Raw genomic sequence first — 27,371 nt, 5'->3', positions numbered from 1 at the left:
AACAGCTGCTCTGTCTGACCACCTCTTGCCCTCAGTCATTCCCAGAGAGTGCTAAAAACTAATTACTGATAATTTAAAGAGAACTTCAGCAGATACCGGAAGTGTTTCAAAAGGAATTTAATCCTTAATGACTTTCCCAGCTCTATTTTACCCCCACAGTCCTCAGCTCTCTGTTCACTCTGTGGTCTGAGCTCCAAGTTAAAATGAATTCTTTTGAGATTCTGGTCACTGTAAAACACCTTTTTGTGAAGAAGTAGGTTTCAAAAGGTGTAGAAAATGCCAACCTTTTGTGATTTGCAGTTCTTTTCGGGGTAGATAATGGACTAGTGTTGCCCTTTATCTTTGAAATCCCTTTTTGCAGGCAAGGTAGAAGAAGGGATCTTGTCACCAAAAGGGAGAGGTTCTTTTGTAAGTGACCATCTTCACTTTTTTTTTGATTAATCACAGTTAATTCAACTACTGAAGGGTTAGAAAAACTCATTAGGATTTATATGAACGACTTCTTATTGCTTAATTAGTCTTCATCAGTTGGATTGGAAGAGTTGAAGATCCACATTTCTGCATTACTCACCAAACCCACGATAACCAGGCAGCTTTATTATTATTATTTTTTTTTTGATAAGTGCACTGCAGGTGTGGTTATGTTTTCCTACTGCATTTCAACAAAGTACCCTTCAGGAAATGGAAATAGAAATTAATTTTCTGAAAGTGACTGTGCCACTATTGAATTATTTTCTAGATTCGTTATTTGACAAAACCACATAAGTAAATGCCAGAGAATGGAAAGTGATTAAATTGTGAGAATTAATAGCAAAAGATAGATAAGCAAATGCTACGTATAGAAATTTGCATTCTGTGACATAAAGAGGATTATGGAATTAATTTACCAATGGCATTTATTTTGGAAGCCAGGTCAGATAAATAACAGTCCTCATGTGCAAGGACCCTAACAAAGTCAGTGGGGCAAACCCAGAAAAGTCAGTCAAGGAATAGAAAAAAAACCTAAAAAACGCAAAAAAATTTTCATTAATTTTTTTCCTTATCAGGTAAAATACTAAGTCAATAAAAACTAGGAAGAGGATCAGTTTAGAAACTAGAATTGCAGTTTTCTCTGAAGTTGTGGTAATTAGGAATGCCTCAAAAAGCAGCTGCTTAAAGATGGGATTTGTGACCCAAACTCTTGCCATTGCCGATATTTCATCCTGATGGAGCAATAAGTGTTGATGTGGTGAGGAATTGCCTTGTTTGCCAGTCTGGATCAATTCTGGTCCCTCCCTGGTCCCTCCTGGATGGAGCTCACCGAGCTGAGGTTCCTCCAGGGAAGATCAACCCAAGGTTCTTCCATTGGCCATCCCTTCCATGCCCTGGGTGGCACCAGCCCTGTCCTTCTGTCCCCAACCCCGTGTTCAGGGCAGTGTTATCTCTCCTGTCTGTGACAGCAGCTCGGGGTGGTGACAAGGAGATGCTCACACGAGTTGCTGTTTGTCTGGGATCTCCTCACTCTTCCCTCTCCATCATTTACTGCTCCTTAGGGATGCTGGGGATGGGTGAGGAGACTCACAGAATTATTCCTGCCTCCCCAAATCAACCCCTGTCAGCAACAGGAGGCTTGGAAGTCACTGCAGCTCCAATTTCTTGGAGCTGCTGTCTCGTTACAGAGCGCCTTGCTCCAGTCTGGCCTGACACAGAGGTGACAAATGACTTGGGGATTTTCTTTAAATGCTGCTGAGCTATTGACATGTTCCCTCCAAACCCTTCCTGTCAGGCCACATCATAAATTGCAGCAGCAGAAGTTATTCCTGAACAGCTCTGAGATGGATCATTGTTCAGTTGTAGTGACAGCCTGTGGGTTTTAATCTGATTATTTGGCTGTGCCATCTTTGTGGCTGCCTGGAAACAGGATTCCCAAGCAGGCAGATAACTCTGGGAGAGATCTCACTTTGCATATTTCCTCACTACCCCATTTGAAAAAAAATCATTTTCTTCTAAACACTTCCCTGCCGAGCTTATCATTTTTTATCCTGCCAGAAACAAAGCCATTGGTGGTGTGAGTATGGCAAAGCAGGGAAATGAGTTACTGCAGAGTGGCCTGGTGCACCTTTTCCCCTCCACGTGGCTGTTCCTCTGTCCTTGCACACAGGGCTGAGGGGAAGCACAGGACAGGGCTATTCAGTGAGGAATAGAACATTCTGGAAGAATTGGGATGGAATTCATTATCATTAGCAGCAAGGGCAAAGCCAGTTGCCCCATGAGTTCATTACCAGGGAATTATTTCCATATATACATTTAGGAAGAGTCAGCCCTGAGTGCTGTTGCCTCATTCAATCCAAGACCTTGGGTCCTGTTATCACTCTCCCAGATTTATCAGGCACTCTTTTCCCAAAAAAAGGGTTGTTTCCCTCTACTCTGTGCATGGCAAGACCTTGACATGATCACCATGGAAGTGCAGAGGGCTGCAGCTGGGATATCCACGGGAGAAGGGCTGCTGGGAGGTGGGAAGGTGCTGGGATGAGGATTTTCCATTTGCTGAGTGCTCAGAAGGAACTGCTGAGGAATAAACTGTTTTTTCGCCGGTCAGTTTGTGTTGGCTGGAGCTCCCCACGAGGGCTCTGTCGTCACCCTGGGCTGTATCTCAGGGGACACTAACAAGGGACTGGCTGGGGACAAAGGGACACTGTCTGCACTCATCATCCTTCCTTTGGCAGTTAATGACCGAGTGCAGGGGCAGGCGGGAGGGCTACCAAACTCTTCCACTGGGCAAGGAGAGCTCTCCACCGAGTTCTTGCTGCTTAATGATGTCGTTTTGGGTTTGAGGGACTCTTTGTTGCTGTGCAGCGGTTCTGGGCAAACTGCTTTTGCGGGAGGGATTGGTGTTTTCAAGGGTGCTTCGTGCCTGTGTTAGAGAAATGCTTATTTTCCTTAATTCTTTCATGAAATCCTGCAGATTAACGATGCAAAAAAAGGCTTTTTGATCATCTGTTGAGCTGCTGCGTCCCTGCAGGGCGGTTGTTTTCATTAACCAACTCGGGTTTGCCGTTCTACAATGCAGATTTATGTTAAAAAGTTAATAATAACCCTAGAGCACAAAATAACAGGGAAAGCAATTCTCTGCAGGTAATTAAAACTCGAGCCTTTCTGACAAAACAAGGTATTTTATAACCTGTGAACCCAAAAGCCTGTCTCGGTTTCCTCCTTCCTGCCATTCCCAGTCCCTGCACGGGGCAGAGCTCGTGCCTGTTGTGCTTTCCCCAGCAGGCAGCAGATAATCCTGGGCTCCTCTCAGCCCACGTTTGGCCTGAGCTACCAGAAAATGTGCTGAGATTCGCCAGTCAGCTGCTCTCCAACAGAATTTCCAATGTCTTTTTCCTCAGTGGAAGCACTTGTTGGAGTTTCTTTGCTCCCCATCTCCCCTGCTTGCCAGTGGTGGCAGGTTTGGGTGGATGGGACAGGTTGAATTAATGAAAAGAGACTCATTTCCTCTGCAAGCTGGCCCAGAAAAGAGCATTTTCCCATTTTTCCATTTTTCCATTTTTCTGTTTTTCCTTTCTTCCATTTTTCCATTTTTCCATTTTTCCATTTTTCCATTTTTCCGTTTTCCCTTTTTTCCATTTTTCCCTCTGCCAAGGAAAAAACCATAAAAGCACCTCCTATGAAACCAGCCCAGTTCAACATGATAACCTTTATCCCCCCAGTCGAGATGTGCAATTTTTGCCAAATCCCTGCTCGTTACACAGGATTTTCATCTCTCTCTGAAGGGTTTGCACTTGAGTTTTTCTCTGCAGGCACGTTGGTGAATTGCTGGGAAATTTGAGGCTCCTGCATGCATTGGATATTATTTATTTGTTTTACAGCAAAACATGAGATCAAATTGTCTTCCTCTTCCCTTGGGTCTGGGTGAATCATCAGATTTCTCTGGGGTTTTTTTTGTCTCCAAGTCTGCCACTTTCACCCATCTGCAACCCACTGCCTCTTTGGAAAGAGGGATAAAAATACTTCCAGGCTTTTCTGCCACCAGGCAGTTGCAGAGCAGCAGCAGTTGGGTGATGCAGCAAAGGCACGATGACTTCTGCTCAAAAATTCAGAATAATCAGAAATAATTTACTCTTTGGAAATGGAAATGGAGAGGGAAAGAAAGTATAATAAATTTCATAAATTTATTATATTTAATTTCATAAATTTCACAACTGTCATAAATTTTATAAATTGGGAGAGGATCTTGTGGTGAATCTTGAGATCCTCCTGGAAGGAGCCTGGTCCTCTCTGTAATTTGCAGATTGAGGGTGGCAAAATGAAGATGTGGAAATATTTCATGGTGATCTAAGGGAAACTGTATTAGAAGCCATCATGGCTTAGGATGGACTTGTTGGGATCATACTTGAGTTTTAATTATTTACACACTAAGTACACAGAGTTTCATGGTACTTTCAGTGACATATCTATATAAATTCATAACATTTACTTTATAAATTTATATATAAATTTTTCCAGCTGTGTCAAATTTATTGATTGGCTGATCTTAACAGAAATCCCCCAGAAAGTGAGGGCAGGTATACGGGATGGGGTGCTGGTAATTGCAAAAACTACCCCAAAACAAACGAAAAAGAAAAGCCTTGGATAGTTCTAATACTCAGAGACAGAAAAGAGCAGACTTTAGGAATTTATTTTAAAAATACTTAAAATAGCATTTGCTCAGCTGTAACAGAAGACAGAATTTAAATCTTCCTTGGCCAAGTTCAGCTGAATCCCTTTTAAAGAGGAGTTAATTGAAACAGGGCTGAAGGACAAACTCAGATATTTTAAGATCACCCTTTGCAAGTACCACATCCAGGAAAATGCGTTGCTAAATGCTTTTCCCAGATAAACGTGGATTTGCTGCCATCTGATCCCCATTTCCAGGATCACCCTGCGCATTGCAAAACTCCCTGTTAAGAAATTCGCCCTGAAAACGAGCCAGGGGAGTTCCTTAAAAGGCTCCCAGAAAAGATGACTCACTGCTGAAATGGCCACTCAGAGCATCCTGCAGAGCATTCCAGGTGAAATTCCCTGGAATTGCCAGGATCCCCGGTGGAAGCTGCTCAGTGAGGCAGAGCAGTGCCACAGTCCTGGAGGACAGGAGGTGACACCAAGCCAGGAGGAGGATGAGGGGACAGCAGAGGTCCCAGAGCCACCCTGAGCAGTGAGGAGGAAGAGGAGGAGAAGCACAGAGGTTTCCCCAGGAAGGTCTGGAATTTCTGGGCTGCTTTGGGGTCTCATTTGGCTGGTGGCTCACTGGTGTCACCAGGGGTGTGACATGCTGGGTGGTTCGTGGTGAGCAGAGCAGGGTTTGGGGCTGTGGGGCTGTCAGGGCACTCTGGGGAGGTGTTTGGGATGTTTGTTTGGGATTTGTCCCTGCAGACTGAGTTGGGGTTTTGTGTCTCTGTCTCTCCACTCCTCTTGGGCTCTTTGCAGTTTTGTATCACAGAGCCTCGCTTGCTGCACATCTTGGTGTAAGATCAGGGTTTCTGTACAAAGGCAGCATTTCTGAATTCCTGTCTTAGCCCTGATGTTTTGTGAGTTTTGTTGTTGCTGTTATGTTTTTTTCTTTTTCTTTCATCTCTCCCAACAAACCCTGCTTTCTCCCTCTCAGCTGTGCTCAGCATCCCCTCAGAGCTGAGACATCTGACTTTATCCTCAAGTGCTTTCTGCTTCTCAAAACACATCTAAAATAACCTTTACTGGAACAATTCCTTTTATCTTTTCTGTTTTCTTGGTCAGTGAGGAATTAGATTTTTTTGCCAGCTGTTTGCTGACCAAACTCACCAAATTTCCTTTGCTCACTGCATTTCTGATCCATTTGAGTTTTCAAGAACTCAAATTCAGGTGGGGACTTTTCAGAAAGCACTGACTTCCTCTGCTGCAATCAGCTTCCCTTGAGCACTGGGGAGGTTTTTAGAGATTTTAGGGTGTCCTACCACCACCATTGTCAGCGCTGAACATTCCCAGCTGGCACGAGGAGGTGAAGTCCCCAGGCAGTGCAGCAGCTCCTGGCTAATGAGCTCTAGATTTGGCTGCTCTGGGATCTGCCAGGTTTTGCCTGACAGCTTTTTTTTTTTTAATTTCTTTTTGGCTCCTTCTGAGGGAAAGCAGCTTCTTTCTGTCTTTGTAATAAATGGGGGCAGCTGCACATCGAGGCAGTGTCCTTGCAGATTCTGAGGGTTTATCAAAACTGTGCTGGAGTTTCTTGCAATTCTTTCTGGAGGAGAGAGCCAAACTCTGCTGAAGTCCACAGGAAGCTCTTCCTACCTTTCATGTTACCTTAGTGGTCATTCTGCCTTGGGCTCTACAGTAAGTAAATGGCAATTATTTTTCCAGACTGAGGTTCTTGTAGAGTTAAAATTGCTGATTTTCTTCAGGAAAAAATCACGTTAGGACAAGGGGGAATGGATTAAGTCTGAAAGAGGGCAGGTTAGATGGGATTTGGGGGGGAATTGTTCCCTGTAGGGTGGGGTGGGGCTGGATTGGAGTTCCCAGAGAAGCTGTGTTGCCCCTGGATCCCTGGCAGTGTCCCAGGCCAGGCTGGACAGAGCTTGGAGCAACCTGGGACAGTGCAAGGTGTCTCCTTGGACAACTGCCTTTTTATTTTTTTCCCCCCACTCCATATTACAGACAAGTTTTTTTCTTCCTCACTCCAAGCTGGAGCTTTTCTCCACCAGAACTTCCCAGCCCATCCAGAGCATCTCTGCTGTATAATTACTTTACATTTCTTTATGGCTTCTCTTTAGGCAGGGGAATTGCATAACTTAATGTGAATAATACTAATTATTTTGGATCTGTCACTGCACGACTGATGATGAATAATGCAGATTCTGCTGCTGGATGCAGTTGTTGGGGAGTTTTGCCTTTTTCCCCTCATCATCTGCCTTGAAGTATTGTGACATTGGATGACACGGATAAACCTGGCTTCTGTAATTAAGGTTTTTATTTTAATGATCCTGGAAAATACTCCCTTTTGCGTGTTCTCGTGGTTTAAACACGTGATTTAATCAGCCTTCCAGCTCTGCTGTCTGCTCACTCCTCTGCTGACGTTTCTCCAGAGGAATAGCAGGATTCAGTAGGATAAAACTTATAAAACTCCAGAATGCCCCACCCTGGCATGTTCAGGGTTTCATAGTAATGAAGATAATTTTGTGGTTTTGATCAATTGATTTTTCCTATCTATCTGTGGAAGGCCTGGCAAATAACCCCACTGAGGGGGGAATTTTAGTGCCTCTGGATTTGACTTTTCTGATAGAATTCACCATATTTTCCATGAGCATTGCTATGATTGGGGTTTTTTCCACTCCTGCTTAGTGAGTGAAACTCCAGGTTCCTCACCCCCTCACTGCTCACTCTGCCCAGAATCCATGGAATATGTACAGGAAATGTCTGGTTGGGTGGGATCTCATTTTTCCCCACAGTTTGCCAGCAGAGCTGCTGGTTGTTGGGCTAAAGGAAAGTCATTTATGAGTGCTGGGTGAGGAATTTGTGAATATTCAGCTCCTGAGCTGACACTGAGCTCTGAGGCTCTGTCCATAACTGTCCAAACAGATATTTTCAGACTGGATTTGATCCCCTTTAGGCACTAAAAGTTAAGGATTTAACACTCAATTTTTCCTTTTTTTTCCCCCTCCCATCCTTCCCTCTTTTTTTCCCCCCTGTGGCTGTTTAATATTAAAATTCTGCATCTTGTGGTAGGAAAGGCAGCAGGGATGCTGCTGCTCAGAGGGGAGGTGGATGTTAATTATCAGCAGCTCAGGTTCCCAAAGCCCTGGCAGGGATGGGCTGGGCTGCCCAGGTTGGCTCTGGCAGCATGGAAAACTCAGTTTAATATTCAGAGTTGATCCCTGGAAAAGGAGGATGTGGGAATCCAGCTCTTTGCCAGATGGGAAGGTTGGAAGGATGCTCCTGCACTCCAGAATGGTGATTTTATTTTATCTTAGACCTGGAAATAAATCTGATTATATTTTTGATTTAGCCAGGCTGATCAGAGTGTTTGGGAGTAGGAATGGAACATTTCCAACCATGATTTTTGTCCTCACTTGCAGGTGAAAAGGCTCTGGAAAAGGACTAGGAAAAAAAAATTGTCTGTTTGTTGATTCTTCCTATAGCAGAGTCCTTTGAAATTTAGCAGCTCAACTTCCCAAAGTCACAATTCCCACTCTGTTACAGTGAAAACCACCTTGGTCTTTAAATAATGAAAATAATGAACTCTAGACATATTCCTTGGCTGTATGGCTTGAATTCAAAGCTCTTTAAAAGAAAAAGAAAGAAGGTGGCCAATTTTCCCAGCAGAAACACTTATAAGGGGAAGAAAGAGTTTGCAAAATTTAATTTTGTAGCCCAAGGCCAAACAGAGCAATCACGTATAGGATGAATCAGATGGATTCCGTGTACAAAATGCTGGAAAATCAGCTTTGAAGCACTAATCAACACTTCCATGTTATGATTTTTTAGGTTTGTAATTACAATCATGCAGTATTTACCGAGTGTGAATGCTTCCATTGCAGGGATTTGTTATCAAATTGGACGTGGGGCTTAATTTAGATTAAATTCAGGAACTTTGTGTCTGGAGCTCACTCAGAACTTTGTGCCTGGTAGGCAAAACGTGCAGAGGAAGAACGTGAGAAGGAGAGGAAATAAACACCCCAAGTGCAGAGACAACAATACACTTATTTTTCTCTTTTAATTAACAATGAGGATTCATGTATGATAATGGGAACAAATCAGCTTGATGTAAATTCATTGCAAATCAGAGATGCACCGAAAGTACAAACAGGTTGAACACTCCAACCACAGTCCTGGAGAAGCTGGGTTTAGGAATTGATTATTGTGAGGCTGAGCCTAAGTAACAAGCATGAAATATTAATCAGGCTCCTCGTGTCTCGTGAAATAAAGGTGCTTTAGCACTAAGGAATGAAATTGAACCAGATTTAGAAGAAACGTTTCGAATTATTTTGCGCAATAGGCTAACGCAAATATTGACTCCCCGGTCCATGGATGCAAATAAATTAAATTATTAGGGATTAGTGGCCAGTTTGAACTGGAGAGAACCCAAAGCAGGAAGTTTTAACCTTTTCTCTGCTCACCCCTGGCTCTTGGGCTGCAGCAGCAGTTGTGTCTTCTGCTCTGGAGCACTGCTGCTCTCCAGGGAGGTCTTTGGTCAAATTAGTCCCTAATCTTCTCTAATGTGCTCTCCAGAGGGTCCTGTGGCTAAATGCTCTGATAAGTAATAGGATATGCAAAGCAGCTCTGCTCGGGTAAGGCTGTCAGGGAATAAAGGATTGAGTTACAGCAGGGAAGCTAAAGCTCCTCTGGCTGAGCCCAGGCTGGGGAAAGTGTCCTCTGAAATTCAGTGTCCCAAGGCTTGGTGTTCACTTGCTGGAGTTTTGTGGTGGAATGAGGAGAGGGAAAAGCACCAAAGGAGTGAGGAATATTGGGGATGAGGAAGTGGGGAGGTGAGGGTGGTGCAGGGAGGGGACACTGCACTGAGAGGGGTCAGTGGGACCTTGTCCTGCCTGTCACACCTCGGGGGAAGCAGCAGGAAGGAATCCTCACAGAGCTCTGGGTTCTGTCATTGTCACTGACTGCTCCAGGGAGGAAAATCCTGCATTTTGCCCCAGCTGGTTTGCTCCATGTGAACCTTGTCACTTCTGTCAGTCCCTCCAGCCTGGGCTGGGGCTGGAGCTGCTCCTGCTGTGTGCTTCTGCAGAGTGTGAGGAGCCCTGGTGGCACTGATTGTCACCAATGTCCTGGCAGTGATTGTCACTGCTGTGCTGTCCCTGGTGTCACCTCACCTGTGCTGGGACACCATGCAAGGTGACAGCTGAGTGTCCCCAGCCCTGGGCAGGAGCAGATGCTGTGCTCTGCTCAGCTCTTCCAAAGTGCAGAATTCTCTGATTCCACCTTGCTGGCTGCCCTGGGCACTAACTCATATTACTTGGGGTTTGCACAGTTAAATTCATCCTTTTTATAGCATCACAGGTGCTCTCAATTCTTTCAGACCTCTGTACTCAACTGGTGCAAAGCCCACGTCAGCATCCTTTTATTTGTAATTAAAAGCCTGAATTTCCTGGCAAACTTGGAACATCTGCACCTCAAAATAAGGCTTAAATAATGCTGTAAATCCATGATTAAATGTACTGTGATTAAAATGTGTATTCCCATGGGAAGTCCAGGGATCACATCCATCACTCCTGCCTCACTTTTGGCCCAGCAGTTTTCCTCGTGCACCATGGATATCTTCATCAACCACTGGCCCAATTCCTTGTTTCACTGCAGATGACAAAATAAAACATTCATAGGGTTTTTAATATGAACTGGGAGTTAAATATTCATCATTTCTTATTACTCCAATGTCACCAAGCCTTTGATGTGCTGCAACTCAAAACTCTTCTCGCTGCTCTCCACTTGGACCATTGCATTTCCTGGGTGTGAAGGTCACCTGGGTTTGCTGGTGGCTTGGGGTAGGAAGGAGCAGGGAGAGGTGACATGTCCATGATAAAACAGCAGCCAAGGCCAGAGGGATGGCATGGCATTTTCTTTCTTAAAGCTATTTATATCCTCTGCTTCACCTTCAGAGCCCCTTTGTGTGTCTGGATTGCTGTCTTATTCCTTTATAATTCCAAACCAGCTTTTGTGCAGCTTTCTGTCCTGAATTTTCCCCTTCAGATTTAATATTTTTGTGCTCTGATGTGTTCACAGAATCATAGATGGGTTTGGGTTGGGAGGGGCATTAAATCCCATCCAGTGCCACCCCTGCCATGGCAGGGACACCTTCCACTGTCCCAGGCTGCTCCAAACCCTGTCCAGCCTGGCCTTGGATCCAGGGGCAGCACAGCTTCTCTGGGAAACCTCAGGGCTTCACCACCCTCTGAATAAAGAATTTCTCCCTAATATTATTATCCAATCTAGCCCTGCTCTTTCTCAGTGTGAATCCATTCCCCCTTGTCCTGTCCCCACATGCTCTTGCAAATAATTATATTTATCTGTAAGTCAGTGTGTGCAAATGTTGAATGCCCACTGAACTTTAATACCAAGGATTTTCCAAAAAAACGGCCCTTGAATGCTTTTTGTGGCATTTTCCTGGGAATAGGAGCAGAATCTCCACAGATGTGTGTGAAATCTTTGTGTCCCAATCTCACTCAGAGCTCAGTTTCTCACCAAGACACCACAACCAGCAGGTGTGTAACTCCCTGAGTTGTGCTCTTGGCTCTGCTGGGGGAGATGAGCAGCAGCTTGAAAATCAGTGTTGAAAAGGGCTTTTTTAAGATGGGGAAAAGTATAAAAGTTGATTTTATTTATTAAGTATAACCATGAATTATGAGTAATGTGTCAGTTGGTCTGTTAATTATAGTTTCTTGTCATGGAATTTGCATCCCATAGATCTGGGCATTTTCGAGTCGAGGTAGGTTAAAAAGAATTCTTTATCAAACATGATCTCCCCGGAAAGCAAGTTCACATTCTTCTTTCTGTGTGATTAAATATTTTGCAAAACGGTTTAATTCAAAGTTGAATTGAAAAGCAAACTGTTAGCTTTGTGCAAAGGCAGTGCAACAAACACCTGGGGAGGTGATTGCTGTGCTCTGGATTTTGGCTGTGAGTGGTAAAATCAGCTGGAACATGTGATACAACCTCAGAATGAAAGATATTTTCATTTCATCCAAAAAAAACTTCCTCAAAAGCTCAAATTTCTGCCCCAAATGGTGATTTCTTACTGCTGGGTGTTGTGTTACAAGCAGGAGTAGAGTCTGGGTGAATTCAGGATGTGGGAAAGAGCTGCAATTGCACCACAACTAGGGACAAACTCCAGCCCTTGATGAAAAAATAATACAACCAGTTAATAGATAATTAAGTGGTAATAATTGAAATGAACTTGGGGATGAGTGTTGTGAATATTTCAACATTATTCTGACGGATTAAAATTAATCACAGGATTAGCTGTCTATCGGGAGGGATACTGGGGAGAAATTCAAGTTTTCCTCCTTAACACAATGGATTTCTGAAGCACATTTCACCATCAGCTGAGGTTTTGTGGTTCAGATGAAATTCAAAATGTATTTCCTGTTTGTTATCTCCATTTTTGCAAACATTCAGGGAAAAGAACATCAACATCTGCAATGAATTACACTGAAAGGAGTTAGGGTTTGCTTCTGGGTTGGGGTTTTGTTTGTGCATTTTGATTTGGGTGTTTGTTATTTTGGTTTTTTTTTGTTTTTTGGGGTTTTTTTTGTTTGTTTTTTTGTGGGTTTTTTGGCTTTTTGGTTGGCTGGTTTGTTTTTTTTAAAATTTTTATTTTGTTTTGTTGTTGTTGTTTGTTTGGGGTTTTAGGCTTCTTTGTTTTTTTTTGCGGGCTTTTTTGGTTTTTTTGTTTATTTGTTTGTTTTTAGGGGTTTTTTTGAGTATTCAGAGGATGTTGCTTTCCCATTGCTACTTCAGGGGCAGAGCAGCAGCAGCGCCTGTCCTTGGCAGTGACCCCAGGAGATTTTGGGGTGCCTGGCCTGTGCTCCCCTCAGCTGGGGCAGTTCAGATGCCTCTGGTGCTGATCATGGCAGTGGATGGAATATTTTTCCAGCTGCTCTGTTTGTGTCAGGATGACCCAGACTGGCTGAGACTCTTGATATCTTAAAGGAAAGCAAATCAAGCCTGCATGGAGTTGTTCCTTCAGCTGGAGGAATGGAATACTTGCAAGATGAATTTACAAAGTGATGGCTCTTGTCTATTCCAGGTATTTCTCCAAAGGTTCTTCAGCACTTGCCTGTTTGAAATTAGTTTTCTTGCAGTATTTCAGTTGTGTAAATTGCTCTGACTAACACTGCAAAAAACCTGGATGATTGGAATTTTGCTCTGTATTTTATTCATAAAACCTGAATGCAGGTGTTGGAATTCCTCACTGGACTGTATTTTTTGCAAAGGGAAATTTAATAGCTACCAGGTCACCAAAGGGAGCAGAGCAAAAACTGCACAAGATTATCTTGGAATAAGAATTAAAGAAGTGAGCATCTTAAACTTGTATTCTGGATTTCCACATGCATTACTTTTCTAGATAATTTTAACCTCCTGAATTCATAGCAATTAATATATTTCAGTCTCGAAACTCAGCAGTTCTCCAGCTCCTTAGAAAAACCAGTTTCTGTTGTCCTCAGCCCCTTTCCCAGTTCACCTTTCAGCTCCAACTGCAATAATTTATTGGCAGCACTTGGGATTCCAACAGTTGAAGTTTTTTTCAGTGACTGTGGAAAAAGGGCTGGGATAAAAATTTGGACTCAGGAGAGAATCCAGAGGTTTTCATCCACCTAGTGGGGAAAAGCATTGCATTCTTTCTAGAAGAGTTGCTCTTGAAGACATTTATAGGAGGAGGTGGTTGAAATAGTTTGGAAATGAGGAGTGTGGCCAGATGGGGAAGGGATCTGAATCTCTGGAAAAAATTCTTTATGAAATGGCATCCAGTTTTATGTTCCTTGTTTTCTCTCCTGGCCTTAATTTAATTTGTTTTAATTTAGGTTTGGGGTTTTTTTTGGGGGTGGTAATGGAGGTGTTTAACCGACAATAAGCTGTATAATGATGGTGATTAACATTCACAAAAGGTAATTCAGGTGGGGAAAAACCTCGGCAAGTCTAATAAATGCTTCCACAGGAGGATCTGCTTCCCAAGTGCTTGAGGGGGAATACACAAACCTCAAAAAAAGGAAACCAAAAACCCACTCTGGGGTTTTCAAATCACCCCCAGAGGTTGGGCTCACAGATTGCTGTTGGAATTAATGCCAGCAGAGCATCCAACCCCCTGGAAATGTTGGTCTCCATCGTGTCCCATGCCTGGGGGGAGCAGTTTCTGCACAGATTGGGGACTTTGTGCTCCTGCTCTGGGCTTTGGCTGCTCAGAGGCCTCAGGCTGCTGAGTCCCAAGGTTTTCAGGGAGCTGTGCTGAGTGAAAGCCCTGAAATTGGGAGTGAAATAGAAATCAGGGGATGTTTCCTGCTCTCTGCAGAAGGCAGAGCTGGTGGGTGTGATGTTCAGACAGCTTTCACCAGCATTGACCCTGGGATGGTTTGTGCAGAAGTCACCTCTGATTGTCTGTTCTGGGCTTGTCATCTGTCACAGCTGCTCTGTCTGCTGGGCATCGATGTCCTTTTGGACAGATTTATGTCACACTCCATCCCTGCACTGTCACCACTACCATGGGAAACAATGAAGGAAGCAGATGCACATTATTTCTTAATCATTATAATTTTATTGCCATCTAGAAATAATTTCTTTTTCCCCTCCAAAACCAGGTTCCTATTTATTTTCTTTTTTTTTTCTTTTCCTTTTCTTGTTGCTGTAATGGGCTGTCTCAGCTCCACAGCCATCAGAAATCTTGGCCTGATGAGGCTGCTATGAAACATTTAAAGATTTAAATTATAAACTCAGAGGGAGAAAACCAGTGGTGCATGATTAGTTGAAAGTTTTAAACATAATAGTCGTATTTTTCATCCGCGTGTACAAAAATGGCTTGTGTCAACCGTAATGTGATTTTTAATACATATTAATCGAGTCTGTTGCAATGTGGATGGTTTGAACACCTTTTGGCAGATGGCTGTGGCATTAGAGGATGCACAGGATAAATTAGTCATTTAGGGAAAGAAAACAATGCTGGAGTGATAAGGTTGACTCTGCTCAGAGATGCAGTTCCAGCACATCGCTCCTGCAGCCAGAAGGATTAGAAGCAGGATTAAATTTGCCAGGGAAATGAAATAGATGAATAGATAAATTTGTGTGTCGGGAAGGAGCTCGCTGCTGTTACAGCTTGTTCACAGCCCTGGCTGTGTCTCTGTCCTTCAGCTCCTCACCCTGCAGAGGTCAGAGGGTGCAAAGCCAAGGCTGGGGTTTGTTCAGTTCATCCCTGGGAGGTTGGAGCGGAGCAACATCTCCCACGTGGAGCTGTGAGGTTCAGAGGGATGGAGCAGCTCTGCCACGAGGAAAGGCTGGGAGAATTGGGGTTGATCAGCCTGGAGAGGAGAAGGCTTTGGGATGACCTCATTGTGGCCTTTCAGTGTCTAAACAAAACGCAAGAAAGATTGGGAGAAACTCTTTACAGGGGGCTGCAGGGACAGGACAAGGAGGGATGGCTTCCAGCTGAGAGAGAGTGGGTTTAGATGGAATATTGTGAAAAATTCTTCCATGTGAGGGTGGAGAGGCCCTGGCACAGGTTGTCTAGAGAAGCTGTGCTGCCCCTGGATCCCTGAAGTGTCCAAGGCCAGGCTGGACAGGGCTTGGAGCAGCCTGGGACAGTGGAAGGTGTCCCTGCCATGGCAGGGGTGGTACTGGATGAGCTTTAAGTTCCTTCCAACCCAAACTGTTCTGTGATTCTGTGTGGAAAGCAGCAACCACTCTGCCTGAAAACTGATGTAAGATGTGCAAGGTGATGGCTGAGCATTGTCTCCTTTTGCTCTTGTGCTGTTCAGAAAACAGAATTAGCCGGTGATGAATCTGCGAGTGCTCTAAGTGTATTCCACTTCCCAGGTAGTGGCCTGACAAATGACAGGGATTTTGTGGGAAATCACTTTAGCAAACGCTAAAGGGCACTCATCTCTGAGCCAGAGTGCAGCAGCTGCTTGGGCAATTTATTGCTGTGCACAAATTCCTAATCGAGGCGCTTGTTTGCAATCGCTCTGCCTGGTAACCCTGGCATGGCTGGGGGAGTCTGCAAAGAGACATTTAAAAGCAATCTGCATTTTCTCTCTTGGAAATGTGAGCCATTCTCATTCCTCGAGTTTCCAGCAGGAGAGGCAGGAGCTTTTGGCTCCCTCTTGATCAGAATGATTGTCAGGGCGCATAATGAGCTTTGTGCAGAGCGAGCGTTTGCGGAACATATGTGTGCAGCAAGAACCTCTCTCCTGCTGGCTGGGCACGCTGCTCCACAGGCAGCCTGCCTTTCCAGAGCCTTGGAGCATCTCAGACACCCATCTGGGACCAGCACTGATCACCACATCGAGCTCATCCCTTTGGGTGTCGCTCTGTGGCGAAGCAGAACCGAATTCTGGCGCGAGGTGCGAGCGAAGTGCCTCTTTGTGGGCTGTGTTTTCTCTGGGAAGAAAATTGTGCTTCAAACCTCGGAGAAGGAGCTCTGGGAGGGAGGTGGTGGCTGATGTGAGTGCACAATAACAGCCTGACAGGTTCACTCCGTGTGCTGACATGTCGTGTCAGAGTGCTGGAGACAGAGCGCTCTTTGCTGGAGATGGAGCAATTGCAGATCGAGTGATATGTAATTTACTGAGCTGCTTGTTAATTCTGGGAGGTGATGAAATCTCCTGGGCATATAATTACTACAAATGTTTACTTGACTCTACCACAGAGCTTGACATTATACTCCACAAGTTTGTACCTCACTGAAATTACGGCCTGGCTATAAACCACCACGATTAGGCAGTAAAATATTAAAGAAGTACAGATGAGAGTAAAGGCATTTTAAAAACGCTTTCTACGCCTTGGAATTACGAACATTCATCCCATCTCCTGCTGATTCCACACTCTGTAATAGCTATTGTTTCCAGGGCTGGGGTTTCATTCTCCTCAGCACGTTGGCAGCGCTGGTGATCTCAGTAACAATCCTCCCAGCGAGGCTGCGAGGGCTGCAGGGAGGCCAGCGGGGAGCCAGCCTGACTGACAGATATTTTAAGCCTTTTTGTGGTTCAGGATTAGTGAAACGTTCCCAGGCAGACCTGTTGGAGTGGGTAAAACGTGGGATGCTGGTGGTGTCACCTGTAGGGGAGCTGGGGTGGCTCTGGGGTCAGGTTGGTGTCGTTCCTCCCTGCAGGTGACACTTCACCCCATGATCTGTGCCAAGCCTGGGGCAAAGGTAGAGCCAGATTTCCAATGGAGTTAAAGCCACCCTCGAGCTCTTCATGGCTAAATTGCTGCTCTGGGACTTTGCAGTGACACTGGTTGGCCCCAGAGTGCAGGCATGTGTTTGAGGTGAGTATTTTGGGGTCCCATTGTTTTGTTTGGCAGCAGGTGCTGGGTGAGGCTCAGCCTGCTCTTCACTGGGATGTGTTCTCCAACACCATTCCCATCCCCATTGAGGCTGGAAAAGCCCTCCAGGATCATCCAGTCCACCCTGTGCTCCATCCTTACCTTGTCCCCAGCCCAGAGCACTGAGTGCCACCTCCAGCCCTTCCCTGGACACCTCCAGGGCTGGTGACTCCAAACCTCCCTGGGCAACCCCTGCCAACGCTTTTCCAGCAGCTCTCTCCCAGATCCACCCTTCTCCCCAGTCTGGATGTCTCCTGGAGTCCTGGATTGTCCCTTTGGGCAGGGAGAAGTGGTGCTGGAGACAACAACCAGCTCCTGGGATGGTTCCTCCTCACCTGCAGATTCCTTGCAGCAGCCCTGGAGCTGATTTTGCAGTCAGAGCCACTCCCAGACGCTTGGGATGCCCAAACTTGTCCTGGATTATAGAAGCTTAAAGTATTTGTTGAAAACACTGATTTCTTTGAGTGTGAAAATGGTATCCCTTGTGCCCAACAAGCTTTGGTGAGCCCATTTAAACATCAGCTAAGTACAGAATGAAAACAACTTTCACTCTAATAAAGCCAAAGTTGCAAAATTAGAAATGCTGTTATGACAAAAGCAAAGCAGACGAAATTAGGGAACAGAAACTCCATGTGTAGCTGGATTAGGAGCTGCTGAAGGCGTTACCTCCAGAGGAGGAATCTTGTTTGCCTTCGCTTTGGTGAGTTCAGCCTGACAGTGCTCGGGTTTTGGAGAGCTTTCCTGGGGGGTGGAATCCCACCTGGGGATTTCACTCTTTATTTTTTAATTTCCTGGCTGCTCCATAATGTAAGAGGCATTTTATAACAGCTCTCAGGCTTCCCTGATTCCTGCACTGCTCTGAAGGGTCTGTGTGTGTTGTCAGCTTGGATTTACCTGCCTGGTGCCCAGGAGAATGCCAGTGACCTTGGAGTGCTGCTGAGTGGATCTGAGGGGAGCAGAGGAACTGGGATCTTTTCTCAGGAAGCACACAGAGTTGCAGTTATTTGTTAACATTTATAAATTATGTAAATCATATTAATAACCCCCCAAGAAAGGTTTTCCTGGGATGGGTAACAGAGAGTGGCCCCAGCCCTGCTTTGCTTCACCAGTTGCTTCTGTTCCTGGAAAGGCAGGGAAGGCTTGTGGTGCATGAGTGGAATTTGACAGGTTTGCCATGGAAACAGAAGATCAGATTTTTATTTTTGCTTTGCCAGTGAAGCTGATGTCAGTCAGGAGCATCTATCCTGTCCTCAGAGGATGCACCCTGGTGTAGATGGGAGTGAGAGCCTGTGTACTGATGTGACTGAATAGTTTGTACAGCCTCGCCTGCCTTAATGCATCCTATTTATCTATATTTTAAAAAATTGCTTGGTGCTACGATACTAATATTTCTTTCTGAAATAAATTCCCTCTGTGGCTCCAGCCTGGGGAGCTCAGGCAGGTTTGAGATACTCTCAAATGCAGATTTTGCTGCTTTGCTCTCTGATTTCCTCACACTGGCATTGCCATCACAGTGTCCCCAGGTCCCTGCTCGGGGCTTTGAGACTCAGCTCTCTTTCATTTCTCCCCCTGTGAGTTGCTGCTCAGCCTCCCCAGCTCCCCCCAGTCCTTGTGCTGCCTCTCTCTGCACAGCACAGATCCCTGCTCGTCTGCATTCCCAGATTTTGACAGCACCATCCCTCTCCCAGGATCCATTCCCTCGCCCAAGCACACAGAGCAGCAGCTGCTCTGAGCCCTGTGGAGCTGCACCAGCCTCGTTTGCTGCCTGCTCTCATTTCCTCACACGCTGTTCTTGCTGCCTCCTTTTTCCTGGAGCCTCCCTCCCTCCATCTGCATTTCCCACTCCAAGTCCTGTGCTTTCTGTGCTGCTGCTTCCCAGCACTTTGTCCCTTCAGCCTCGCGGAATCATGGAATGGTTTTGGGTTGGAAGGGAATTAAAGCTCATCCACCCCAGCCATGGCAGGGACACCTTCCACTGTCCCAGGCTGCTCCAAGTCCTGTCCAGCCTGGCCTTGGACACTGCCAGGGATCCAGGGGCACCACAGCTTCTCTGGGAATTCCATCCCAGCCCCTCCCCATCCTCACAGGGAATTCATCCCTTGCTGCTTCCTCATTTCTGCATGGAGAGGAGCCCCAAGTGTCTGTACAGCTGTTGAAACACCTTTGCTCAGAAAGCATTGAATTCTTTGTTTCCCTTTACCTTTTCCACCTCCAGTGTCAAGCTGGCTCTAATGAAGAGTTGTGTTTGGGTTTTTTCCACACTAACACGGCTCTGCTGTTTCCACTATGGAAATAGGTGAGAATCTCAGTTACACCTGGCCCAGGTAAAAATGAGTCAAGACACATCTGCTTTCTGACACATCCGTTGGAAAGCAGCTTTTCCCCAAGCAAGTGGAGCCTTTCCTGGCGTTGGGTCAACCCAGGTGCCTTTCATGCTGTTCCCAGGGAACAGAGGGAACAATCCTGTGCACACCAGTGGCAGAGTAAACCCAAAACCTCTCTGATCCTGGTTGGGAAATACCAGAAAGCATCCCAGAGGCACTGCTGTAGCTGGCTGCTGACTAGGAAGAAATTCTAAGAGAGACAAATGCGTAAGAAACCTGTTTGAAATCTGTGTTTCTCAAGAATTCCCTCATTCACGTCATGATACTCAACTCCCTTTCCTGCCTCTGTGTAAACCTGCTTAGTATGGGTTGTGGTATCATTTACCTGATCTACTCCTCTGGTGCTGGTGGGAGAGAACAGAAAAAACCAACCCAAAAATCCCTTTATGAACTGCTCTGCCAATTTACCGTGCCATAAAAGAGATATGCCATAGTTATTACTAAGGCCTAATTATGTAAATGACATAATTTAATAATCATTATTAAATCCCAGCAAGCTCTCTTTCTGTTCCTTATTGTTGATGGTTGTCCTTGATAGGAAAATGTCACGATGCCTATCAGAAAAATTAATTTTTGTGTGGATTTCACACCATTACAGGAGCTTGGAGCACAGGAGGCCTCGCAGGCAAAGGCAGAGGTTGATTCCTGTTATCTCTGCAAGAACAAATGTTGTCCACAAGGAGAGCAGGGAGGGGAGAGAAAACTCTCCCGGCAGCAAATATTTAATTAAAAAAGCTGCTTGGGCCAACTAGTTGTGGCAGCAGCTGCTTAAACAGAGATCTGTCCTCTAAATAACTTCAGCTAAATAAAGGGAGGGATGGGAGAGTGGAGGGGAAGCTCCAAGGGCTTGTGGTGGAATTGCAGAAGGGCTTTAATTTTTGTATTTTGGTGTCTTCAGTAGCCATGGGCTCCTTCTCTGTCCCTTTGGAAAACCAGGATGCTTCAAGCTCTGGGAGTTTTACAGAAAGAGGTGACAAGAAAAAATACATCACCTGCAGCTTCTGTTAGCTGTGTTTGAGGTGTGCAGGGTCTGATAAGGAAGGCTTTTCTGCCATGTAGAATAAAGCAGTTTGGCAGGTACAGAATTTGTTCTTTTCTAGTTTCCCTGACTAAAGGAGAGGTGGCTGGCTGGCTCTGCTGCAGCAGGGTTGGAGTTTGGCCCTTGTGCCAGGGAGCTGCCCCAGCTAGGGGGGAATTTTCTGCATTTCATGTCAGACTCCTGGTGCAAAACCCACTCTTGTTCTGAAGAACTTGGTGTTGTGGGCAGAATGGGCAATGAAATTCTCTCAACTTCTGCCTGTTTGACATTCAACAGGAAGATTCCCTTTGCAGTTTTGCATAACTTCAGCTGATTTTAATTGTTCAGGCAGAACTTCTCACTCCTGATATTTACTTGCTGTCCTTCTAATTTTACTTTATTTACTTTCATTTCCAGCAAGGTGGAGCTGAGTTTTTCCAAAACTGGGGGATGATAATTTGGGGTTTGTGCTCAGCATTCAGAAAGTCACATCACAGGGATGCAGCAGCAGCTCCAGCTTTTGAAACAAAGATTTAGTATTTAGTGATGGGGTTTAGGTGAGTGGATTTTGCTGTTGCCGTGGAAGGCAAAAACCAAATGTCAAGAGAAAGGAAAAGCAATGACCCAAATTGCCCTCGAGTGGGCACTGCCCCAGGGTTGTTTCCAAACCTTCTTGTCTGGCCATGGGAGATGCTTTACCAACCCCTCACGAGCTGAGGAAATCGATTTAGTTTTGCCCAATTTCCTTCAAAACATTTGTCCCCTGGCACTGGGTAAACAGGTGAATAATCCCATTTTTCCCAGGCTTTTCAGCTGTTTGAATTGTGTGTTTCGCTGCCTGCGCTGCCTCCTCCTTGTTCTCTGCTCAGCCACCTAGCTGGAGTCAAATTGCATCTCTAAAGATCAACTGTGCCTTGAAACACACCCTGGGCTTGTGATCTGCGTGGTGAAACATCTCCTGTGATCACCTGGAGCTGCTGCAGCCACTGGCAGCTGCTTCTCTGCATCCCTCCAGTGCTGAAAGGGATGATGAATGTGGATCCCGAGGAGAGAGAAACAGAATTACAGAGTCTCTTGCCTTTCTTTCACAGCTACAGCAGATATATTCAATATATTGTCAGCCAACTGTCTGCAGGGCGGTTGATGGATGTTTTGATTTAGTGCCTTGACAAAAAAAAAGGCATTAATGGAGAAAAGCAACTGTTGCAGCTGGGAAATCACTGGGGTTTGGAGTGTTTTGAATGATGCTTTCCTCATACAATGGTAAAAACCACCTGAGCAAGTGCACAAAATTGCTGCTGTGCTCAGAAATAATCCTCACCCTATCAACAGCTCGGATCCCCTGAAAGCTTTGCCAAAAAACGTTTTCATTAACAGAAGCTATGGGAACAAAATGATGACCACATCAGTTGTAGCATTCTGCTACTTAAGAGAATGTCTCGGGCACATTCTGAGCTCTTTCCTCCCTGGAGATCCTGCCAAAAACCAGTTCCATCTTCCTCAGGAGGCTCTGCTGGGATGGTAACAGCTCCTGGAAGATACAGGTGGAATAAGTGTCTCCCCTGGGTTGCTGAATGTGTGGTGTTTTGTAGGTTTATTGGGGGTTTTATTGAGCTGTGATGTTCTTCGTGGATAAAGGAAATCACTGGAGATTCCAGGTGAGAGCAAGGGAAGTAGGAAATGCAGAATCATGTGTCTCGAACGCCATCCTGTTTGCACTGTGCTTAGATTCCTAATGCACAAACTGGGCCAAATCCTGCAATTACTGACCTAAACCAACTCCTCTGGTGGTGCTGCCTTGGTAAAGTGTAAATCCCACTGTAGAGTCAAGCCAAGATTCCCAAATTGAGAGAAGGAGATCCCTGTCCAGACAGGCACATCAGGATTTGTGTTTAACTTGTACCTTTAAATGCTTCCATGCACTATCTGTGTGAAACCACTACGTCTCACTTGATTTTTTTTTTTTCCCAAGTAATCCCTTGTATCTCTGGCAACGTAGCAAATGCTGGAAGCTTAATGGGCTTGACTTATCGGGAAAAGCAAGCGTGGGGAGATCCTCCACGAAGCTGAAAGAGCTAATCTCTGCTATTCCACAGAAGGAGGAAAATCAGAGGCGAGGCAGAGAGCACAGAGACTGCTTGCTGTGAACCTCTCTGTGGTCACGAGTCACTGGCTGCAATTTAAATTAGGAACACGCAGTGTCCCAATGACTTTCACTGCCATTGTGCTGAGACACAGGGGTAAAAGTGAGAGGGGAGATTTGCTGCAGTTTTGGGGTTGGTTTATTTTGGGGTTTAGGATTTTGGGTGTGAAGCCCGGCGGGATTTTTCACTCGGGATTTGGGGAATATTCTGAGCATCTCCCAAGTCCCTGAGGCACAGAAGCTCTGTGAGTGTGCATTTTGCATGGCACAGGTGAAGCAGGGAGCTCAGATTTAGGATTTTTGATAGCTGACACTATTGCTGCTGTTGTACATCGTGACTGAGTTCACCTGTCTGTGATGCAGCAGGAAAAGATGATCCTTAACAGACTGAGTGGGAATAATAGCTGTTTTCTGCTGTATATAGAGGTAATTAATTTGCAATTAAATCCCCTTTTTCCCCGTGTTCATGGTGTCACCTCATTACTAGCAAACACAAACACACACAGAATCACCAGCACCAAGAGGAGCCCTGGCTGCCCTGCAGTGGTTTCTGCTACTGTCAGATGATTTTCCTGGCACTGGGATTGTTCCTGTGCCTGGAATGGAGCCCATCAGGGGCTGGGTGTGTAAATTTTCCCCCTCCTTCAGCACCTGAGAGATTCTCCTCCCTGGCAGAATCCAGAGCAGCCCTTGGCTGTGCTTTTGGAATGTTTTGTGCTGTTTTCCCTGAGCTTTCTGCTGACTGAACAACCTCATCAGCCCCAGGCCTGGAGGAGCTCTGCCTGGTACATCCCTGCCCACGTTCCCCAGCCAGCAGGGCTCTCCTGGCTCGCTGTGTGCCAAGGATGTGCTGCAGGCAGGAGCTGGAATGGCTCAGCCTGCCCATGGCATGTGCTGCTCCAGGAGAGCCTCTCGAGGGGAGGCACTGCTGCTTCACACAGGTGCTGCTTTATTTTAACTCGTGTTTGTTTGTATGAACAGCAGAAAGCTCATGATTTCCCCATTGGTATGTGTTTTGAAAGAGGCTGGACGAGTGTACAAAAGCAGCAGGGGCCTTTGGAAATTCATGTTGAAATTTAGGAGAATTTCCACGGCCTCTGTTGGCAGAGGCTGTCACTGGCCGTCTCATCTGAGGACAAAGTGCAATTTCCTTTCCTTTTTCCTTTTTCCCTTTCTCCTTTCCCCTTCCCTTCCCTTCCCTTCCCTTCCCTTCCCTTCCCTTCCCTTCCCTTCCCTTCCCTTCCCTTCCCTTCCCTTCCCTTCCCTTCCCTTCCCTTCCCTTCCCTTCCCTTCCCTTCCTTCCCTTCCCTTCCCTTCCCTTCCCTTCCCTTCCCTTCCCTTCCCTTCCCCCTTTTTTCCCCCTTTTTTTCCCCCCCTTTTTCCCTTTTTTCCTTCCCTTTCCACCTGGCTGCCTCATCCCCACTCACCCACCCCACTTTTTGCTGTCCTTCCCTTCCTGCTTCATGCTTGACCTATGAGCTGAAATGCTAATGGCTGTTGAAAATTTCAATTAATATCAAACTAGTTTCAGCCAGCAATGTGCTCAGCTTGTTTAGGAGATGTGGTATCTCGAGGAAATGCAGAATGGCAAAAGCCTCAGACAACAGCTGAATTTTGAAGAGGCTGCTGTGCTTTCAGGTGTGTCTGCAAATCTGAAATCTGGGCTGGTTTGTTAATGATGGTCACTGTGTGTTTGTAGGTTGTGACATTCATCCACTGCAGCATTATCTCCTCGTGCTGGGATCATTTCTGTGTTTTCACTGGTTGGGAAAGGAATGATGTGTGGCCAAATGTTCAGGTGAAAGAGATAAAGCAGCCACACCTGGGGGGATTAGATTGCTGTAAATGGGCAAATGTAAAGCCAGAACCTTATTTGATGGTGACTTGTACAGGAATTATGCAAAGTACACTTTATAGTGCAATGAAGGAGTACAGGCTAAAATTGCAGCATGCTATTTTTAATTCCACTTTAAATACCTTAGAAAGTTGCTAATTAAATACTTGTGGATTTTTCAGAAGTCTGAAAACCATCTCCACAAGCACTTTGTGCTGCAGGATGTGGTACATACACCTCAAGTACACTACATTAAATCCAGATTTTCCCCTGTAAGAGAGGTTGCTGCCACAGCAGAGCTGCAAGAAGGCTTAAAGAAGATGAATGTAAAGATTTGGATTAATTCCCTCTCAAGAAAATATTCAGTTTGTGTCTGAAGACCTAAACTGGTCTGTCACAGGAGGTGCCTTAGTGGCCCAGTGCTCCCAGTGCTCAGAGATGCTGCCCAGTTAACCCAGTCCAAAAACAGGCTGGACAAGGAGCAGTTTGATGGGCAGGGAAACAATTGAGTAAAATGAAAAAGGTGCCTAAATTTGTGGAGGAGAGGCCTGTTGGTATTAAAGAGCTGAGGCTGGTTCAGGTCTGGCTCAGAAAGTCCTGAGGCACTGCAGGAGGAGGGAGGATTTCTGTTTTGCTTCTGGGCCAGAGCCATTTGGGGTCACCTGGTGTCACCTGGGGTCACCTGGGCTCACCTGCTGTCCCCCTCCACTGCTGTTCTTCTCTTCAGGTCAATCCAGATGTTGGTATTTACTCACATATTTAAGAACATCCCTAAGGGGGAATTTGGCTGCAGGGCAGTTGGGTTTGTGTGCTCCTGATGTCAGCAGTGACCACGTGGATGGTTCTCTCCATTGTCCAGGACAATTATGTTATCACTAAAATTTAATGAGGGATCCAGCAGCAGCAATGGCCCTTCCACTGTTAACATTTATTCCTTTGGTCGTGAAGAGGCTAAACCAGCTATTGATTTCCTCACTGGATTTTCTTGGGAGTCTTTATTGCAAATGCTGCTCGGAGGTGTTTTGAGGTCCCAGCAGAGCAGGTCTGATGGGAATGGCAAACCCTGGGCTCCTGAGCATCTTTGCAGGTTACAAATCACATTTCTCCAGCCTTCCATCCCTGTGTTTGTGTGAAAGCCATGCAGAGCTTTAAGCATTGTGATCCTTGCACTCAGTGCTTCAGCTGCCAGATGTACAAAGCCAATTAAATCAGCTCTACCAGGTGCTGTGCCGTTCTGTGGGCAGACAGGGGACCAGGAGAAATCATTCATTGCTGGCTTTTCAACCATTTCAGAGCATAGGTGGGACCTGGTGGGACTTGAGGGGATTGATTGCACTTTAGGATTTTGTTGGGAGCAGCTGGGAGCAGACAAGGGAGTGTTTGGAAATGGATAGCTGGTGTTGTGCTGCTTTTTCCTGGGGTCAGGCACTTGAATTCCAGGATACTCACACACCTTTTGCTTCCCCTCAGCTCAGGGTAGATCTCCAGCAGAAATAGCAGAAATTGAGTTTCCACGCTGTGGGCACAGGATTCAAACTGAGACATTGGGCACAGCCTGGGGACAGCACCATCTGCCACCCTGCCCAGCCCAGGCTGCCCTGCTCTCCCAGCAAACCAGCACCTGGCAGGCTGGGCTCCCAAATTCCTTCTTTATTCCTTAAGACTTTGTCCCGGGGATATTAATTCTATCACATTCTTTATTGAATAGAATTTTTTGCTGCTACATTGTGCTGCAGCATTGTGTGCATAGTTCTTCTTTAATTATATTCATTCCATTTTTAGAGGGTTTTTTTGGTTTGGAAACTGAAATGCTGGTGGATTACAAAGCTGAGAAGGTGGAATAGTTGCAATCCGAGTTGAAACACATAAATTTTGTGAAATAATGCTGAAGTTGTGTTACTACACTGAAAACTTTTCCTTCAGATGTGCTGTCTGATCATGTTTATGAAGTCCTTGGCTAGATAAATAATACATAGACTTTTCTCACCAAACCTCCTGAGAGTGGAATTGCACCGAAAAAAAAAAGAAAATCTCTCTGTGTCTGTTGTGTGCTGCAATGTATTTGGAAATACTTTGCCACGGAAGGAAGAGCAGCTTTCTGATTTGGGTGATTATTTTAATCACCTCCAGCATATGCATCATGGGCTGCTTTTTTCAGAACTGACAACATCCCAAAATAGGTGATGGGGAAAGAGTCGAGTGAAGGTTATCCTCTCCGTGGTGCTGCCAGTGGGATGTCAAAAAGCTTTTAGGGGAAAAGCTATGGCTTACATTGACACCTGAAGTAAAATGGGGCCTTATGAATATTCCTTCTCTTTTCCAAACACTTGAGGGACTCTGCACATGGGGGATTTCAGTAAAAAGAAAAGATCTATAGTCACTGACCTTGTCTTTTCCTACCTTAATGATTCTATGTGGAATCACTGAATAATCAAACTTTTATTCTTCATACCAGGAAGTATTCTTTTCCAGAGTGTTTTGCTGTTATTCCATAACTGGGGCCACACCAGAGGCTGTAATTTCTAATTACAAATATTTACCATTTACCCTGTAATGTCCATGTCCCTGAGAAATTAAACCTGACTCTAACTAATGAAAAGCTCAGCCCAGGGATGTAGCAGTGTTGAGCTGTGGGAGATCCATTATTTTCCTGAAGATCTGTACTGTACAGGACTTAAAAAGGACCAAACCTTACAATATTTGACGAGGGAACCCAACAGCTGAGGTTGGTGCCATGTTTAGGAGTGCAATATAATTTCTCTTGGAAGCAGTAGACCAGTAATCTGGGAATTTTGGCTGTCATCCTGCTACTATTTATGAGCAATTTTAATGCAGTAATTACATGTAGGGAAAATTGTTCACTAGGTTGATGAGATAAATGGAAATTTCATCTTTTTTTCTGGTTTGGTCGTCCAGTATTTTTATTACATCCTTCTGGAAGCAAGGGGATGTAATAAAAGAATCTGG

The 27,371-nt window shown here is 45.4% G+C and overlaps 1 protein-coding gene across 6 annotated transcripts in view; it reads left to right on the top strand.

Annotated features, from left to right (window-relative positions):
• The window catches only part of CHL1 (cell adhesion molecule L1 like), a 115,767-nt gene that overhangs the window by 36,038 nt on the left and 52,358 nt on the right, over positions 1–27,371 (top strand). The window contains exon 1 of one of the 6 annotated variants that reach the window (XM_085072266.1): positions 5,070–5,220. The exons of the other annotated variants lie outside the window; for them this stretch is intronic. The gene's annotated coding sequence lies outside the window, so the exon portion shown is untranslated. Of the gene's footprint in view, positions 1–5,069; positions 5,221–27,371 lie in introns of those variants that run through there. 6 annotated transcript variants of the gene reach the window in all.

The sequence above is a fragment of the Lichenostomus cassidix genome, chromosome 12, assembly GCF_008360975.1.
Source record: "Lichenostomus cassidix isolate B80296 chromosome 12, HeHo_3.0, whole genome shotgun sequence".
Classification (NCBI taxonomy): Eukaryota; Metazoa; Chordata; class Aves; order Passeriformes; family Meliphagidae; genus Lichenostomus; species Lichenostomus cassidix.
Note: the sequence above shows the minus strand (reverse complement) of the source record. Positions and strands in the feature narration are given on the sequence as shown.